Here is a 10,491-nt window from a genome sequence, read left to right as displayed (position 1 = left end):
TTGGGTTTCAATTAGGAGGAGAAAAGTAAATTGGAACGGCGACGGGGAGGTGATTCCTATAGGTGAGCACTGCCTGAAGAAGAAACAGAGAGGAAAATGAACCAAGAAAAAAAGTCACCAGTGGCTACTTGACATAAGATGGAGCAAAGGGTTTGGATCAGGTAGACTCTCAGCAAACTGCAGGAGGAGGAGAGGAGGAGGATGAATTTGATGCTAAAGGCAGGGGAAGTGCTGGAAGTCTTGAGGCTGGAATAAAGAGAAGGGAGATGATGCTGGGCATGCTTAGACCCCAGTGGAAGCATTTAAAGCAGTGGATCCTGCTGGGCGGGTCAAATAAGAAAGGAGGCCACATGTACTGATTGGCCAGGGAGGGTCCCAGTTTATACCTGCTGAAACTATTCATAGCTCCCTTGTTCATTGCCCAAGCATCTTGGCTTAGATGGTAAATTATATAGTCCCCTTAACCTTAGTTTATACACGATTCATGGTCAAGGGATAGATCACATATGGAGGGGGAAGGATAGCTTTTGGAGAGGTTGCTGTAAAACAAACAAACAGACAAAGCAGGATGATGGGAACAGTAAAAAGGGACTTAATGGTGATCTCCTGACACAAGGGGATATGAGGGGGACCATGAGGGAGCAATGCATTGCTCCATGTGGTGGCAGGATCCCCAGGGACAACTGATATTTATTACATGAAAGTGTTGAGCAAACAATACATACTTGTGAGGTAGATGAAGTCATGCACAGGTGGAGGAAGCAGAGCCTGATGTGAAGAAGGCAAGATCAGAGCCCCAGCGGGAGCTTTTGGAAGCAAAAGTGATTTTCGAGAGAAAAGATATCTAGGAAGAAGTGTGGAGGGCATGGTGGGTTCTCGATCCTGGTGGATCAGAAATGGGGGCAGAAGAGAAAATAGAGAGGCGATGGTCTGGGGAATAAAATAGATGCACAGAAGATGAAGCTTCAAGAACAGAGGCACAGTTCAGATGCCACATGAGGCATCAGGGACAGAGTCGAGTGATGTGTGGAGGCAGCCCTCACAGTGTTCATGGTCTGGAATCTAAGACCATCACAAATAAGCAGTTACAAATCAAAGTGATAGTGTTAGAGGAGTACAGTAGGAAGGGCTTCGTCTTGTTTTAAGATGGGATGAAGGTCCTGTGGGTGAGGGGCCAATATGAGCATCAGATTGTTGGAGATGGCTGATGGGGGCCTCGAGGAAAGAAGAGGAATTTTCCAGTTGTGGGAGTGGCAGGAGGGAAGATGAGAACATTATTCCAGGTGGATCCATGGGGTGAGCACGTGCAGGGCGGTGCACCTGGCACACAGGGTATCTGTGGGATTAAGACCACAGAGGAGGGCACAGGAAGAGCACTGGGAGTTCAAAGCTAGAGCATATAACTTTGGTTCCGCAGCTCACCATGCAAAATTGTTAAAGAGGGGGAGTGTTCCACAAGTGAACTTTGAGCAGTGGACGATGGAAGGGCAGATTGAAGGAAGGTGAGACTGGAACAAGGGAGAGGGGGAGGGGGACAGCACTCTTGCAGGGTGAAAGGAACAGAGAGGAGGGGAGGGAGGGAACTAGGGGACACCTGTAGGGTCTGTTTGCAAGGTCTGCAGGGCAATTTGGATGTGGAAGGTGAGGGAGAGAGGAGACGCAAATATTTTGACTATGAGGAAATCTCTGAGAGGGTGGTGAAAGGAAGCAGCTCCAGAAACAGGGCTTCAGGGATGTGAGAAGCGAGTTTGGTGAAAGAAAGCAGAGATGGGTGGGGAGAGAGTGGAAGGCTGGAGGGGCTGAGATGGGGTGACAGTGTGATGGGGAAACAGGGAGGAGGGGTGCTGGGGGTGGGCACACTGCCAAGGCTGAAGGAAAGTGGTTAATCTTGTTTCCTGAGATGGATAGGGGAAGCCTGGGTATATTTGGTTTTGATGGGGTTATAGAAACAGGAGGTAAAAGCTGATGAAAAATGAGGGAGAGTCTGTGGTCACTAGAGAAAGCAAATAGTTCCAGCTGATGTTACAGTTTTAGTACTAGGCTTACCCCCAGCAGGTACTCTAATTCTTGTAGATGATGGTTGTGAGTTCAAATCTAGATGGAAATTGGTGGGGAGGCAGGAGAAGAAAGATGGCTGAAGAGGCAGAGAGCAGCCAGGGGTGAAATGGCACTAATATGTGTTTGACAAAGGGACCGAGATATCAATAGAGATACCAGTAGAGAAGGAAAGAGAAAGAAAGGGAACGTAATATGCAGCCATGTGGGTGCAGAGACACAAGAAAAGATAAGAAAACCAGAAAGCAAGTTTAAGGTGGTTGTGAGTGTTTGTTGTCTTTACCACCTGACATTCATACCTACTTTTTAAAAATTTTTTAAAAATATTTTTATTTATTTTTGAGAGAGAGAGAGAGAGAGAGAGAGAGCACAAGCGGGGGAGGGGCAGGGAAAGGGGCACAAGATCCAAAGCAGGCTCCACACTGACAGCAGTGAGCTTGATGTGGGGCCTGAACTCATGAACCACAAGATCATGACCTGAGCTGAAGTTGGACGCTCAACCAACTGAGCCGCCCAGGCGCCCCCATACCTACTTCTTGAAGCAAGAATGCCCTGAGTGTCTTTCGGGGAAACCACCCTTATTCAATGTTCAGATCAAGTGCTTAGCATTTAGCTGACTTCACTGAACCCAGCACTGGAATGTGAGACTAGGTCCAGTCCTAACGTTGTATTTCACCCCCTGTGCATTGTGGCTGGTACAGGCATATACACTTAGCTCCAGTCAGACCTAGGGAAGCTCAACTCTGGGATTCATTACTGAGCTGTTGAGGGACAGGGCCCTGTTTTTAATGCTAGACTTGAACCTAGAAGGATACAAGCTGGAGTGGCAAGAGACAACTCTAGAGCCTTGAGGGGAGAGCCTATCACAGAATATGGACAACATGGTGGAGTGCACAAGTAATAGAGTGAGAAACTGGGTCTTCATGATATCCTCTGAGTCCTATGTCTGAAGCTAGCCTCATCACTAGATTTTCAGCTTTATGAGTAATAGACAGATTCTTTTTCAGGTAAGCCATTTGGATCGGGCTTTCTTATTTGCCATAGAAAGAGCTACAACTGATAAAGGATATACACATCGACCTAGGATTTGAAGCTGCCCTTGGGATTCAAATTTTTCCTCTCATGTACACTTAGACAACAGCTTGTGGTAATGTTAATCACGCTGTGGAATACTGATAGAAGCTCATTCATTCATTCTCCCAGTAAAAGTTTATCAGCATCTGCAAAACACTATATTGTAAGAATTAGAAGGTGGAAAAGACATGATCTCTTCCCTAGAAGTGCTTTAATGAGACAGGGCAGCAGACAGATGCCATCCTAGTGCTGGGCACTCTGCAGACTGGGGATAAATCCAGGAGTCTGAGCTTGGAGGGGGCCAGAGAGAGGTATCTACATGGCCATAATAAGTTCATAAAAGTTGTGCAGATAACAGATGCCTCCGAAAGCTGCTAGTTTTGGCATGGGCAGTCTAGGTGAGCTTTGTTCTCTCTTGGAGTCTTGGTCCCATGGTGGGAAAAGAGGAACCAGATAAACATGGTTCTCTCTGTTTTCCTGTTCTATTTCTCTTAATGCAAATGGACACTTGCTTATTAACTCTGGTTATTGACCTCTGGTTATTGTAGGATGCTGTTCATTTAGGCAGTCAGATGTGGATTTTGAAAGTCCTCTTGACTTTCACAAACTGGTTGCAGTAAGTATAGTTGCTGTTATTTTTTAAAATCAGTATATCGACTATTTTGTCCACCTAGGTTGAACAGGCTCACCCTATGTGCCTCTCAGAACAGTGCGTCTAAGCAGCTGCAACACATATTTGATGCAATGAAAAAAGCAATTTTTGTCCTTAAAATAAACAAATTTTCTCTTTCAGTAAGCCTGTCCGGATGATCAAAAGCCAGACAAGACCTTCAAGCAAATTCCCTTTTACCATTTGCAATGTAAAACACTCCTTGGTTCCCCGTGAACCCTCCCGTTTCATGAATGGAAACACAGCTCTTATCTTGATGTATGTGTAGCTGGTGCCTCTTCAGTTCTGACAACAAGAAAAGTGAGCCAGGGAACATAATGGAGCCCTGAAAAATTGCTGTCCTCATACCACTGAAATTTCTCCTTTCAAGCCAAATCCACCCAAGGGTCATGTTTGAGAAATGAAGCCCGGAAGAGATATCTGTGAAGCTGACAGTCTGCAAAATATTTTTCTTTTCTTTTCAATAGCCAGTGATTGCCAAGTCATTGGCCAGTCTCGAACAATTTTCTGGGTAAAGTGACAGTTATTGGAAGGGGAAGACGCTCTCTTTTGCCCTTCAGAAGCTTCTAACTGGAAAAGGGCAAAAACAATTAGAAAAATAAATGAAGTACAAGAGCTACAGAGTCTGGGGATCTCTGGACTCACATTCAGTGGCTGCAGCTTCCCAGGCCAGGTCCCATTCTTAAAGTGTGTGATAAACAGAAAAAAAGGTATGATTCTGAGTCTGAGGTTCTCCACCTACTTTGAGGTGAGTAAAAAATAAAAATAAATTCTACCCCTGACGGGACCCTTGCCTACCCAAACTGTGCAGTATGGCGATCACGTGGGTGCTGAGCTCTGGCTGGTGTTCAGTGATGAGCACAGCACTGCACCCACCACTACTCGCAAGGGAGCAGCAATCTAGTGAGAGCAGATCTCCAGATGTTGCAATGGAGCTTCAGGTAGTCTATTTGCTCCTCATGTCATCTAGGATGATTATAAATCAAGGACTGTGAAATATGTTTGCTCAAGTCCTTTTGGCTAGATCTTCAGGTCAGACAACTTTGTCTTTAGTCAGTTTGGAGCAGACAAGGGCCACAGAAAGGAGGAAGCAGAGATGACAGTCTCCATCATGATAAGACAGCTAAGATTATCTGAATAACCACTCAGACTCCCTCATGGTAAGATACCCAGGGCACATAAAGGTGTTACAGGCTTCAGGATTTCCTGCTGACTCTGTGTGGGGGACATGAGCTCTGGCATGGCCACGGTTCTCATTTTCAAGGTCTACGACCAGGCCCCTGAGCACCTCTTGGTAAGCTTTAGCTTGAGTTTCAGACACCTTGGCCAAGTATCATCTTCTTTGTCTACTGGTTGGTGGAGACCATTAATAATGGAGTACTCTATAATTTGCTCCTGAAACTTCAAGCTAACCACTCTAATAGGCAGTGGCCCAAGTGTTAGGGAATGCACGTTTGTGTACCCCCTAAATCTATATGCTACGCTGGAAGTCCTAGTCTCCAAAGGGATGGTATTTGGAGATAAGGCCTTTAGGAAGTAATTTGGCTATGAAGGTGGAGTCCTCGTGATGGGATTAGTGCCCTTATAAGAAGAGGCAAGAGAGAGCTTGCTTTCTTCACCATGACCCACAATCCTTCTCTGCCATGTGAGGATACAGCAAGAAGGCATCTATCCACAAACCAGGAAGTGGGCTCTTAGCAGGAATTGAGTTGGCCAGCACTTTGACCTTGGACTTTTCAGCCTCCAGACTGTTAGAAATAAATATTAATTGCCTAAGCCACCTAGTCTATAGTATTTTCATTAGACCAGCTCAAACTGACTAAGACATCTGAGCCACCTCATCTTGGTCTTCCTGTCTTCATTTCCCTGGGCAATTCAACACTAACTTCTATAAACTGGTGGTCTGCCTGGTCCCTATTTATTACCTCACATTTCTATGCTGGGTTTTACCTCACCTACAAGCCTAGACAACTGGTAGTACTGAGCTCCGACTGAACCAAAATTTACCCAGCAAAACCTGAATGTCAACGCAAAATGGCAGCATGTGACCCATGTCATGCTGCAACACCATTTCCGTCATTTTCTGAGGGCAAACTCTATGAAGAAAGTAGATAAACAGATCCTCAACTGAAGAATGAGAGCAGCAGCTCCTAAAAATAATATATCCCCAGAAATATCAAGACAATGTCTACAACATTCTACCTCATGGGCTTAAGGTAGCCATTGGCAAAATCTGCTATCTAAGAACTCTTCGTGGGAATCTCCTTGTATGAGCAGTTCAGTGCCAAGTCCTGTCAGAAAGCTTCCTCTGCTAGAGCACAGGGAAAGGAGTGGATGAAATAGAATTTCTGGAGGATGAGATGAACAAGAACACCCTTGTTTCAGGAAATCAGTGGTATCAGGATGCTACAAGAAAGAGAGAGATTTCATGGAAGAAGCCAAGAAGGAGGCCTGAAGGAGGACACCAACCCCTTAGTCTTCTCAGTTTACCCAGATTTCACTGTGGCCCCATTCCCCACCCCCTTCAGAATTAGGAGGATCTCTTCCTACCCTCCCATTAAATCCAGTGGAATATTTCCATCTAGGACTTCCCCCACCACACCCCTGCTCAGAGTCTACTACTAAGTGCCCATAGTTTGGATGGCCTGATCCGAGCCCAGATTATGGCCAAGAGAAAAAGAAGACTAAGACTATTGACTCTTAGCAAGTGGAACCACAAGGTCAATCCTGACTTTCTCCCTCATGTACCACCTCCAGGTGTTTCCTTGGCTTTCCTACCTTCCCTTCCCTTTCTCTTCTACCTCAGCTTCAGAGCTAGATGTTGGTGGTGTTATTCTTGTTGTTGAGTTCTCCTCCGAGTTCTGCTCTGAGCCCTCATTTTCCTCTGGAAGAGACTGTTCCACTCTGTTGAATTGGTCACCCTATTTTACCTCCTTTCTTGGGGGCAGCCAGAAAGTTGGGGAAACTGCCTTGATATCTAGGCTCCTGGGGAGGATCCCCCTCCTCCTCTTTCCTTGCTCATTACATCCATAAAATAGGAAAAGGAATGCATTTTCAGCTAAAAAGAGAGTAACATTTTCCCCAGGATGGGGGGTCAGAGGGTACCCCACCATCAGTCCTTTGTCATTTTCTCTTTTTCTTCCATTGCTGGGCTGCTTCTCCTGTTTTCCTGGTCTGCCATTTAGTTTTTGTTTTGCGTGGAATCTGTTGTGTTTTTGAAAAGGTGATGTTCTCTGAGCCAAAACCAAATAGAAAATGGAAAAAAAAAAAAAACTGAGCTAAGGCGCTCAGACTTAACGCTTTTGCTTTCATTCAACACACCTTCATTAAGCAGCTAGTGTGTGCCATACACTGTGTGTGTGTGTGTGTGGCCGGCAGGGGCGGGGGTGGGGGGGTGGGGGTGGTGGTGGTGGCAGCAGCAAGTCTTGCTTCCCCTCTGGTGGGAGCTGAGCCAGAAGAGAGCTGAGGAATGGCTACTCTCTGGAAGGCAGGGATGAAAGCTGGATGGAGGTGTTAAAAGTGGATGACCAGGGCTGCAATGATGAGAAGTGTGTTGGGATTATTTTCTGTGATATGTAACTCTTCAAAGCCCCACTGGAATATTGAAATTTTCAGTTTAAGGGAAATCACCTTTGCCCAGTGGGACGTAGCCATTGAGATACACATTTATATAATTTTCATTGTTTATTCTAAAACAGTGGTTCTCAGTCAGGGGAAGCTTGACCACCCTCCCCCTTCCCCTTTTCAGGGACATTTATTAATGTCTGGAGGCATTTTTGATTGTCACAATTGGGGTGAGGAAGCAGAGTTGGGGGAAGGAAGGATGGTTGTTCCTGGCATCCAGTAGGTAGAGGTCAGGGATAGGTAAATATGCCTCAGTACAGACAGCCTCCGACAACCAAGATTCCTCAGGTCCACATTGTCATTAGTGCTGAGGCGGAGAAACCCTGTCCTAAAGGAGGAGACCCTGGACCCCTCACTATACAATGCATGTGATAACTAGCATTGCCAAACACTTGCCACATGTCAGAAATTGTTCTTAGGGTTTTACATGTGGCATCTCATTTATTTTTCACAACTGATCACTACGTAGGTTCTACAATCATCACCGTTTTTCTGGATGAGGAGAGTGAATCCTGGAGAGATTAAGACTTTTGCTGAAATCAAGGCTGGAAAACAGCGGGGTCAGGATCTGAACCACCACAGCCTGAGTCCAGCACACCTGCACCTGACCACTTCATTGTGCCCCTCTGGCAAACTAAAGTCCATTGTTCCCAGTTGGGAAGTGTAGTTACTCTTTTTGTTTGTTTGTTTGTTTGGTGGCTGGGTGATTATGGAAACCTAGAAGAGGGAATAGAGGAGAAGGGACAATCTCAACAACTTGTCTTTGTAATGAAAATAATCGAGGTTACTGTCTCTAAATGGCTGCACTGGGGTGGGTGAGTACTGATGAACGTGAAAGAAGAGGTGCACCTGACCAGACAGGACCCGCATGAATGAGAGGACACCCTGTGTCAAGCACACCACTCCTCTTAAACCACACTCACCCTGACTGGCTGACATCCCAGCATCAGAAACTAGGTCTGCAGCCTCAGCCAGACTTGGAACCCTTTGAAATACCACGTTGGAAACTTCTTGGCAAAGCCTAACAATGGAAACCATAAGCAGATTCTAAATTACCATTATCATTAATCGGGGTTGACATTTAACAACCCTCTCCTAAGTACTGTTCAATCATTGTCCCTTTTCATTCCTTTCTCCAGATTCCCACAGGCCTCCTTAGAGTGAAGGGTACCTGAGCCCTGCCCCTGTGTGTGGTCCTCGATGGAACAATGGAGGCAAAGTAATCCCTGACAGAGCAGGCTGGGACCGTGGACATAAAGCAGATATGGGGGCACAGCCAGGGCCCTGCAATCTGAGAGAGGGCCACAGGGAGCGGTGCAGAAAAGGGAAGAGGATGTGGGAGAGAGGCCAGGCATTAAGGGGTGGGTGGGAAAGGAACGAGGACAGCCAATAATCCAAAGTGGGGGAAATGGAGCTCAAGCGCATGTTTGTGTTCATACATACGCCTAGTTGTCACTTTAATGGATTCCAAAGAAGGAGGCAGACATGTTCTACAGGTAGCCTGGGAAACCAGCTTCATATGGGAGAATTTTTAAAAAACCACTTAATTCAGGTAACCTATTTGTAAATTACTGTCTTAGAGCATTTTTTAAAATAAGTATTAGCTATGCTTCAGATTTTTTTTTACTTAATTTAATTTTTTCCCAATGCATGTAGGTTTTAGAAACTGCAAAAGGCCTGGGCCCCAACTCTGATCTGTCTATTCATTCATTCATTCATTCATTTATTCTGTGAATATTTGTTGAGATCCCACTAAGTGCCAAGCACTATTCCAAGGATTGGGAATATAGGTGTGGGCAAAATAGACATGACCTTGCCCTTAGGGGCCATGCCCTCATTCTAGAGGGAGACAATTAAAGAGTAAATACAACAAATAAGTAAGCGACTTCTGTGCATCAAAGGATACAATCTACAGAATGAAAAGGCAATCTGTGGAATTGGAGCAAATTTTTGCAAATCATGTATCTGATAAGAGGTTAATATCTAGAATATATAAAGAACTTTTATAACTCAACAACTGCAAAAGCTAAAAAAACTGAGCTAAGGCGCTCAGACTTAACGCTTTTGCTTTCATTCAACACACCTTCATTAAGCAGCTAGTGTGTGCCATACACTGTGTGGCCGGATTAAAAGATGGGCAAAGAACTTGAACAGAGTTTTCTCCAAAGGTATACAAATGTCCAACAAGCACACGAAAAGATGCTCAACAGCACTAGACACTAGAGAAATGCAAATTAAAGCCACAACAAGAGGACACTTCGTATCCATTAAGATGGCTACTACAAAACACACACACACACACAAACAGAAAATAACAAGTATTGGCCAGAAACGGAGAGCAGTTGGAACCCCTGGTGCACTGCGGTGGGAATGTAAAATGGTGCAGCTGCTGTGGAAAACAGTATGGCAGGTCCTTAAAAATGTAAAAATAAAATTAACATAGCATTCAGCAATTCCACTTCTGAGTATATAATATGCCCCAAAGAATCGCAGGCAGTGTCCCAAAGAGATATTTATACACCCATGTTCATAGAAGCCTTATGCACAGCAGCCAAAACGTGGAAGCTACCCAAGTGTCCATTGATGGATAAACAAAGTGGTGTATATTCGCGAAATATTATTCAGCCTTAAAAAGGAAAGGAATTCTGACACATGCCACAATATGGATGAAACTTGAGGGCAGTATGCTAAGCAAAATAAGGCAGCCACAAAAAACCACAAATACTGCACGGTTCCTCTTACATGAGGTACCTGGAGTAAGCAGTCAAATTTATGGAGACGGAAATTAGAACGGTGGTTGCTGGCAGTGGGATGGGGGTTTGGGGATGGAGAGTTGTTGTTTAATGGGGACAGGTGACACGTGTCCTGGAGATGGATTGCACAGCAGTGTGAATGTACTTAACATGGCTACACTGTACACTAAAAAATGGTTAAGATGATAAACTTCGTGATGTGTATTTTACCACAATTAAAAAAAAAATAAGGTGAGTGTCATGGAGACATGGAAATAAAGCAATGCGACAGGGAGTGGATGAAGTTGGTGTTGCAACTTAAACACTGAAGTTTTT

General features: G+C 45.0%; 1 long non-coding RNA gene across 2 annotated transcripts; it reads left to right on the top strand.

The window, feature by feature from the left end:
• Window positions 1-761: 761 nt before the first annotated feature.
• On the top strand, window positions 762-8,094 carry LOC122210736. Of its 2 annotated transcripts, XR_006198200.1 has the most exons (5): window positions 762-868; window positions 1,418-1,502; window positions 2,851-3,062; window positions 3,923-4,547; window positions 7,893-8,094. It is a non-coding gene; the product is annotated as an uncharacterized LOC122210736 (long non-coding RNA). The 2 variants fall into 2 exon arrangements; XR_006198199.1 differs by lacking the exon at window positions 1,418-1,502.
• The last annotated feature ends 2,397 nt before the right edge of the window (window positions 8,095-10,491 follow it).

This window comes from Panthera leo, chromosome F2 (assembly GCF_018350215.1).
Source record: "Panthera leo isolate Ple1 chromosome F2, P.leo_Ple1_pat1.1, whole genome shotgun sequence".
Classification (NCBI taxonomy): Eukaryota; Metazoa; Chordata; class Mammalia; order Carnivora; family Felidae; genus Panthera; species Panthera leo.
The sequence above is the reverse complement of the archived record's forward strand: the minus strand, read 5'-3'. Positions and strand labels throughout refer to the sequence as shown.